Source organism: Montipora capricornis, chromosome 8, assembly GCF_036669925.1.
Source record: "Montipora capricornis isolate CH-2021 chromosome 8, ASM3666992v2, whole genome shotgun sequence".
Taxonomy (NCBI): Eukaryota; Metazoa; Cnidaria; class Anthozoa; order Scleractinia; family Acroporidae; genus Montipora; species Montipora capricornis.
The window spans coordinates 46388973-46396472 of record NC_090890.1 but is presented as its reverse complement, the minus strand read 5'-3'; the positions used below and the strand labels follow the sequence as shown (position 1 = coordinate 46396472).

Below are 7500 nucleotides of genomic sequence, written 5' to 3'. Positions count from 1 at the left end.
GTTTTGATGAATGTGTAGTTGTCTTCTTTGTTAAAAGTAGTTTCAGGAAGACTTCCAATAAGACACTAGAAAGGAAGTCTTTCGGTTATAGCACAGAACGCCTCGCAAAGAAAACTATTCACATTCAAGCATGCAATGTTGTTTTGACCAGAAATGACCCTAATTTGATGCGCGCCCAATTTTTGATATCCAACACGAAGTGTCTCTTTATAATTAATTCTAAGCCTTTGCTGTCTATTTCCAACAATAAGGTTAGGGTAAAGGTTAGCGTTATTTTTAGCTCAGGGTAAATGCAGCTATGGTAACGAATTTTTGGCGAAATTAGTAGCCAGAAATGTTGGAACGTTTAGCTGTGGTTTATACCGCCAACATCCGATATTTGAAAAAAAAAATTCCTTACTTCTAGGAAGTGTACTTTACAAGTGTCTCTTTACTACGTTGAAGTCTCAGTGAAACTTTCATATATCATTATTTTTGTAGCTGCCGAATTTAGTGTATTTTTGTGATATTTGACCTGTCGTTGCAATTTTGTCGGAACTGTTTCTGTATTTTTTTTTGTAAAATACATTTTCTAACTAGAATATAGTTTGATATAATAGGTTACAATAAAGTCGTTACTTAGGTCCCGTTCCTGTGTAAAATTTTAGATCGTTTCTTGTAATTGAGCGGTACCAGGCTGGCTTATAGAACTTTGTAATCCCTCTCCGTATATTCCCTTGTAGGGTGTTTTAATTGACCATAATCTTTAACGATGATTCCCAAATTCGCCTTATTTACTTCCAAGCTGAATTCTGTCGAAAAAGTTAAATACTCGGAGATAACCATCCTGAGTCTTCTCACATAAATTCCTCATACACCTGGCCTCGGTTGTTCAAAAGGTGGATAACTCTATCCACCCGATAAAATCACTATTCAGCCGATAAACACTAACAAAACCAGTGGATAGCGCTATCCGCCCTTCGAAAAACTGGAACCTGAATTAAATCCGACTTAGAATGTTCGAGAATGTTCTAGATTTCTCATCTAAATCTGAAACTCAGTCTTATTCCAACTCGTTTTAGACATAACAATCAACACTTGCACAATGACCACATGGTCGTTTACCAGCTGTTTCATTGTATTATCATTTTCCCGCAGTAATAGTGCCACTTTGTTTGTATGATTATGATGATGATGATGATGATAACAAGGTGTTGAGATCAATGTCGCACTCCTTCGGAAGATTGCGAAATAAAGAACTGCTGGGATTTTGCGAAAAAAAGTTGAGTACTAATGAAGAATGAACCTAAGGGATCCATGGTCAGTGGTTATAACTCACTTCTTGAGGGATAAAAGCAATAATGACACTAATACTGATAATAATGGAAACTTTATTTGTCTTTGAATACAGTTAATAACAATAACTGGCAGTGCTGATCACCCTTTTCTTGCAGTACTGGGCACTGACTTGCGAAAGGGCGCAGCTCACTATATCGGGCTGAAAGCATACGAAGGCGCCTCTGGCTGCCGCTGTACAATCCATGTTTGATTTCGGAGTACAGCACCACAGCTGGATGTTAATTAGCTGAGAGTCGATTTTGATGAGGGAGGAAAACCGGAGTACCCGGAGAAAACCCCTCGAGTCATCATTCAGATCGACTGAAACTCAGCCCACTTGCAAACTGGGGCCAGATCGAGTTGAACCCCGACTCGCAGTGGTGGGAGGCCCGATAGATAACCACTATAAGCCACCCTGACTTCCAGTTGTAAATCTCTCTACGTATATGCAATTAACAACTGGCTACTTGAAATTGAGGGATATACTTGTATACTGTATTTACAAATGAATCAACTTTAAAAAAAAATAAAGATATAATAAGTCTGGGCTATCCCAAATCTTATTTCTACGAAAAAAGATAAAATATGTCGCTCTAATGGCTGGATTTATCTTCTTTTTTAGTGTTGCTGCTTTTTTTCAATGCCAATGTCATTCCTCATTTTTAAGAACGTTGAACATTCGTCGGAGAAAACACCAAGGGAGGCTCAGCTCATGGAAAGCTCTGAAGTGCTTTTTAGAGTAGACTCAAACCGGCGGAAACCAACTGCTCTAGCTTCACTTGATCTAGAATATATAGGCACTTGGACTATATTAGACTATATTGTCACTTGTTATAAATGGACTCAGAAAAGCATTGACATCAGCATAGAGTGAAGAGCGATCATTAATTACAGGTTGAAGTGAGTTAGCAATGAAGATGAGAATTGAGTCGTGTCTCCAGGTGAAGCGATCAAGGTAATGTTGACAACCAGCAACATTATGGAGGAGTGACTCAGGGTTAAGGCAAAAGCTTTGCGATAATCCCCATCTTGTCATATTCTTGCTCGTAGGAAGGGAGTTGTTGATGTAGCGAATGGTAAAACTGGAAATGTTCTTCAGTGGCGGGGTAGATGACACTGGGCAGACGACGAAATAGAGTAAACAGATGTCAATCTGGACAACGAGTGCTTGATAACATTTGAGAAAAAGAAACCTTGAGATGTTAAGTGGTATTGCAATTTGTCTTCTTAGAACGGAAATCTTTAAGAGCTTCCTTGGTGGATTTGAACTCATAACATTGAATATTACTGTGACTGCTTGACGACTTCCACATATTTTTTAGGGAATCATTCCGTGACTCTTATAAGGAATTGCATGCGGAGAACTGTTTGGCAGCGAGCGAATTTAACTGAAGGAGGACAAATATTAAGACCAAATCTATTGCGTTCTAGAAAAAGGTTACTCGGTGTACCAGATGTTGGGATATCAAGCCATTTTCGGATATATTGTAACCATTCACTATAGAATCAAGTCTTTGCTATTATCCACTAGGTGTTTTTTTAGGTGTGAGTTACAGTGAAATCATGGCCAGGACAGTTTAGATAGGACATAGCGGCTGTACTTCAGAAGTTTGTTTTTGGGATGTAGTGGCTTCTCATCAATGTCACACATCAGTCTTGTAGAAGAGAGGATAATTCGGACTGGACATGTGTTGTGGCTGTTAGACATGTTGAAGTAAGTCAAAGGTCAAAGTAGCGTCCTAAGTAACGAAATGATTCACCCATTTCGACACAGGTAACAAAAACTCCATTTATCAACAGTTTGGGTAAATATTGGACAGATTTAGTACACAGTTTCCGTATTCCAAAAGTAAAACATTGGTCATCATACTAGACCATTAGCACCAAATTTTAAATCGGTTGATTAGGTGCTGATTTTCTAATTCCTCTGATTCCTGACCGGCGTCGTCTGCGAACTTGAACGAGTGGATGGGATTCAAGGACCTTAGGGAAAAGCCAAATTGACAATATTTTTCTGATTTAATTAATGTACTGGAGAAAGGTGTTAAACACGAATTAAAAAGAAGAGGGCTAAGGCAGTCACCTTGAAGTACGCCACAACCAATAGTAATTAATTGTCCATTAATTGGTAATTAATATAAAGGTTTTTAAATCAGTGTACAGACCGTTAACCAGGAGTTTGATATAACAATAATAATAATAATAATAATAATAATAATAATAATAATAATAATAATAATAATAATAATGATGATGATGATGATGATGATGATGATGATGATAATAAATTAATGGTGCTGTATGCCAGGTCGGGGAAATAAGAGAAAACACAGCAGTCAAGAACGACAAGTACACAGACCAAAGCGAAGGACTCAATGAGCACGTGAAAAACGCTACAGTAAAACAAGTAAGCGCTGACTTAGGTGTTTTCGACTTCCTTACAGGTCACCTCAAAGAACTCAGTAACAAAGGAACTAAAAACAATCACGGATAGAGACAAAGAAGACTACTGCTTGATTGAAAGATGCCATAAATGGATAATCAACCAAATTGCGAATATTGTAAAGACGTTTTACGAATTGAAGTAGGCAGAGTATAAAGCAATTATTGACAACTGGAAACATTGAATTGCAACTAGCCTAGGCCATGGCCCGCTGTTGTAAGCGTAATTGAACAGAGAGAAAAAAACAAAGATTTCAATAATAATAATCAATAATAATAATAATGATGATGATGATGATGATGATGATGATGATAATAATAATAACTAAAAATTAAGAACTCCCACCACGAGCGCATTATTTGCTGACACAAAAGACAAAAAAATAGGCCCACTAACGCATGATGGTTATTACTCGGGAAACCTAAAGCCGCGGCTACACGAGCGATTTTTTGCTCGCGCCGGTGGTGTCGAGAGTCGTTGGAGGGGATTTCTCTGCGCTCGAGGCTTCAAACAGCCTCAATTCTTACGGAGGTCTATGAAAATCCGGATTTTTAACATGCGGTGGGGCAACCAAAGCGATGGGAACTGTGTTGGGGTTTCAGTGTGAAGCTTTTAATGGCATTCGCCGATTTAGAAACTCAAGTCCATGTTCTGAGTGAAAGCTCAATAGCGAGCTAAAGATTAAAAATGCTGGATTCAGTCTTCTGGAAATGTTATGAATAAGATAGTTGATCTAAATCTTGCGTGTTGCGGACAAGATGATGAAATCGTCAGTACATAACTCCCAGCAGTGGTATATTAGAAATGCCTGAAATTTCTTTTTTTCTCAGCTAGCGCGCTTTTGTTTGTACGAGCATCATCCACGGATGTCAATTTTTTAATCGTTTGACGGTTTTCATGTTAGATACCTATAGAGGGAGGTCACCGCATTATTCATAACACTGTTAATTTGGAAACTTTGCAGCTGGTTCAGTGCCACGGTGTAGCTGCTAAGAGATGGGCTCTATTTTATTAGCAACATTAATTATAAGAATGGTTTCAGTCAATATTTCTTTCTCGCTACGCTAGTGTTTCACCCTCCCTTGGCCCCTGACTGGTTTCACTTTATACGTCACCCTTGCATTGCGTAGATTCGCGTCAGTTGTTTACGATCCGACAACCTGTACCAAATGAAACTACTTCATCTGCTTGGCGACTTGTTGATTTTATTTCCAACCACCAATACGTTATCTGTTGTCATGAGCCCTCCAGATTTCAATTGGCTGCAGAAGCATTTTACTTCTTTTGTTCCGTACCGTTAGCAAATTTGAACGTCTCTTTAGTCTATTCAATCCTAGCAGTTCGTTTCTAACTCTTCTGAAATGTATCACCCTACGTCTGCGCAACATGGTATTCCGAGTAAACTCTTTATAGAGCGTCTTGTTTAATTGAAAAATATGCCTTTGCCTATGCATCTCAGCGGTCTGATTGTTTCAAGTACATTAGGAGATGTGCCCATACACATGTATTTTATCTCATGAGCGAAAAGTAGGCGCTTTCATCGCTAAATGAATTCCAGATGTTCGTGTTGATTTCTCAGTGGCCGCCATATTGATGCACAACGGAGGTGCACCAACGAGGCGGTCCCATACAAAACTCTATAAAGTTACGTGAAACACTTCGACAATGTACCGCACAGACTTGAGAATTGGTGAGGTAATTTATGAAATTGTCTCTACAATATCTGAAAATTTTGGCTTATTTCATGGAACGGTCTCAATTTTATTAATTTATTGCGAGGCAGTGAAAACGATCTATTAAAAGACGAAGCCTGTTGGTGGGTGATGTGAGGTTTTCCCAACTTTTCCTTCCCTCATCGTTGGCAACATCCGATTTGGCCGCTTACAATGTACATACGTATACTACGATTTATTTTCTCGCGTTCAGAACTTTTGGATTCGAATGAGTTTCAGTTTAAAATTGAATTACCCCCCAAGCATTTATTCACAAAAAATACGAAGAAGTGCATGCAGAGAAGGATTACAATTTGATGTTATCGTGCTTTCTTACCTTCACGTTGTTTACTTTGCCTTGATGATTTTAATGTATTAAGCTTAAAAGCTGCCGATTTAAGCTTCTTATGCGGCATTTATAAAGGAACAGTCTTTGACCTTTAATAATTTTCAATTAAAAGGTCAAAATGTTTTGATACCACAAAGTATTGAAGCTCATTAACAAAATATGTTGGTTTATATTGCTTCCAGGGCCAGGGTGAGTTGAGCCCTGGCGGCTTTTTCTTTTCTTTTTGTTTTGTTTTTGGAAACGACCCTGTGTGCACTGAATGGCCAAACGCTGCATAGCGCAAATTGCCTAGCGGCGGGCTTCAATTTTTGCGGGCGCTTATCACGAACATAGCCTTCGTGGATAATGTCAGAGTTTTAAGAGCTCTATTATTTTAAATACGCACATTTAGAAAATCGTGAGTATTTTCATGCGGAAAATTTGCCAGAGTTAGGTTTCAAGGGTGGGCCAAATCATCCGTTTTTGAGGGGGAAATTGCAGTTGAAAATAATTTCTTACGCTTGGCCCAAATCCAGCTTAATCTTAAGGGCTGGCGGAAAACATACACTGTTCACAAATCTTTTACCTAAAAAAGTCAGTTGCCGGCCATTTATGTGTTAGCTGCCATAACTCAATAATTTTTTAAATTTGTTTTTCGATGTTCAACTTAACTTCAAACCATGCTGTGCGCAGCCATAAGCTATTGCAGCAACACTGTGATAGGTCGGCGACAAGCCAAAGAAACGAACTCTTTGTCAGGAGGACATTCATTTGGCAAAGTGCAATTTTGTATCTCTAAGAGGAAACCTTCTTCCGAAAAGGGATCGTCAATAAATTTTTGTGATCTTTCGAGCAGCAATTGCTAACATCATAAATCCAATTTGGGGGTCCCACCAAAGTGGCAGCTTCGATTCCCAGACTTCGCGTCACATGTGCCGTTGAGTTTGTTGGTTTTCTGCTCTCCTCCGTTAGGTTCCTTTTTCTACGGGTACGATTTAATAATTTGAGTTGAGTTGATTTGATCTGATTTCTGTACAGTGTCTCCAATTAATTCCCTTATGCTAAATACAGTTGACATTTGAATAAAGCCACGGGCACCCACCGTGCAAATTAAGCCAAAAACCTTTGAGATACATTTCTAGGCTCCTTGTAATGTTTAAAGAGTGTCTGAAGAGATGTTTTTTATCACCTAGAAAAATTTGATCTGTTCGGATATCTCAGTTAGCTGAAACTTTAAGTGTCCGAAATTTTTAGGGAATGATATCTTCGTTTCAGAAATTGCTAGCTAAACGTTACGTTCTAAGAACGTCCCAGAGAACCATTTGCTCGTCCGAAACTGCTAGGTGACCATTTTAAGTGCCAAAAATTGCAAAATTATCCTTCCCGGAAACGTAAGGGACTAGTTTTCCCTCGTTGCGAATCTTTTAGGTGATTTTAGCAAAGAAATGTATAGCTGTTTGGCCTGTTTGGCGACCTAGAACTGAAATCCTTAGAACAGTTTGACTCTCCCGAAAATTATCGTTGGATCAAAAATAAGACACAAACAGCAGTGATAAACATATTGAACTTATGTTTATCACTGCTGTTTGTGTCTTATTTTTGATCAAACTACGATGGCCCAAGAACAAAAGTATTTATTATCGTTGGATGTCCCTGTAAAGTTGATTAGGTTACTGAGTTTTCGATAACACCGAAAATAT

The 7500-nt window shown here is 38.6% G+C and overlaps 1 protein-coding gene across 1 annotated transcript in view; it reads left to right on the top strand.

The window, feature by feature from the left end:
- LOC138060172 (uncharacterized) overlaps window positions 1–1261 on the top strand; it is a 7233-nt gene extending 5972 nt beyond the window's left edge. Inside the window, exon 4 of the mRNA XM_068905894.1 lies at window positions 1–1261. This exon is cut by the window's left edge and continues 848 nt beyond it. The gene's annotated coding sequence lies outside the window, so the exon portion shown is untranslated.
- The last annotated feature ends 6239 nt before the right edge of the window (window positions 1262–7500 follow it).